The 1,664-nt window shown below is 32.3% G+C and overlaps 1 long non-coding RNA gene across 1 annotated transcript; it reads right to left on the bottom strand.

The window, feature by feature from the left end:
* Positions 1-253: 253 nt before the first annotated feature.
* On the bottom strand, positions 254-1,410 carry LOC126679979 (uncharacterized). The gene is made up of 2 exons (XR_007641015.2): positions 993-1,410; positions 254-429 (listed from the first exon to the last, which is right to left on the bottom strand). It is a non-coding gene; the product is annotated as an uncharacterized LOC126679979 (long non-coding RNA).
* Between the last annotated feature and the right edge of the window lie 254 nt (positions 1,411-1,664).

Below are 1,664 nucleotides of genomic sequence, written 5' to 3'. Positions count from 1 at the left end.
GAATGGGAGTGGTAGCTCCGAAACCCGTAGCAAGCCTAAATTTCACTATAAATTTTTCGCGTTTTAAAAACATTATATGAGTTATAACTGTTTTCAGAAAAAAAAACTGGCAATATAACATCTGAAAACAGAGCAACCTATAACAAGTATCACAAACCATCCTGTAACAAACATGACGACATCATGATACACAAACACGGTATCAGTGATACTCGATAAACTATTTAGTTAAACAACTACTACACAGTAACCGTAAATAATATACAAACAGTAGTAGTTTCAAAATCAGAGTTTGTACAGCAAAACAAGACCTCTAAACTACTAGACTACTGCGGCTCTAGAATTAAATTAATTATTTTTGTTTACATTTCAAATACGTCGACTTCCGGAAGAAAAAGTGGAAGTTCGATCACGCAAAATACTATGTACCTGAAATGTGGGAAAAACAACGGGTCATTGAAAACTGAGTGAGTTTACAAAATTACTAATGAACATTAAATAAAATAAAATCGCATGTAAAATCATTTATATAATACAGCCAGATAGTTGATCCGAATGAAACCCTAAACCTCGAATTATATATCAGAACATGCTATAATCCACAATATACTATCCAAGAAGTCTGGACCGTGCACATGGGACCATCTTTACAAACATTCACTTATTTTACAGTATCCGGGCCGTGCACATGGGACCGTCGCCTCAGATCTGTATCAGGGTCTGGGCCGTGCACATGGGACCATCGCCTCAGATTTTCTCCCGCTATGTATAGGCCGTGCACATGGGACCATCGCCACAGACATTTAATTAATCAATGCTTAATTCTAATAAGATACTACTGGTGATCACACAGTCCTATTGCCGCTCAATAGGAAAGCACGTTCCATCGGATCTATATCAGTTTTAAATAATATATGCAGTTGGATTTAAAATAAATATTCAGAAACTTAAACAATGTTGCAATAATATTCAAAAGTAAAAATGCAAATCACAGTCCACCGCTATTTTCCAAAATAATACTCTCTTACTGCTGCTGCAATTCTGACCCTGGGATTCGCGAACTCGCCAAATCTAAATATAAATTATTCGTTAATAATTATAAAATAAATCATGCTTAACTCTAGAGTTGACTCTAGCCTCGCACTATAATCAAACACACAAAACTTTAGACTTCTGTTCCTTTTAAAATTATTAAATCGTTTATCAACTTGAGTTCTGATTTTTAAAATATTTTTTTTATATATTTTCGTCGACCAAATTCATAAATTCTAGGTTCGACGTTTAAATCTCAATTTGTTTCCTTGTAAACATAAATTACAATTATAACCTGTCGGCCGAAATCTCATGCTCCCCAAGCCCGGTTATTTATATTCCATTATAATAATTAGTTTCCGAATATAAGACTTTACTTTAAAATAAAATAATAATATATTTCTTAGAACTCAATATTGATAATAGGAATTACCTAAACTTACTAGTTCTAAATTTATATCAAACATCAATACGTAATCTAGTTTTATAATTTAGAATAATATATCCAAACTTAATTCGCGAGTAATCTAATAACCAAACCTTTTTTTTATATATAATCAATTGATAATCAATAATTTGAAAACTTAGGCTGTAAAAAGTATTTTAGCTTATCAATTAGAGGTACCACCCAC

Source organism: Mercurialis annua, linkage group LG5 (assembly GCF_937616625.2).
Source record: "Mercurialis annua linkage group LG5, ddMerAnnu1.2, whole genome shotgun sequence".
NCBI classification, from domain to species: Eukaryota; Viridiplantae; Streptophyta; class Magnoliopsida; order Malpighiales; family Euphorbiaceae; genus Mercurialis; species Mercurialis annua.
Note: the sequence above shows the minus strand (reverse complement) of the source record. Positions and strands in the feature narration are given on the sequence as shown.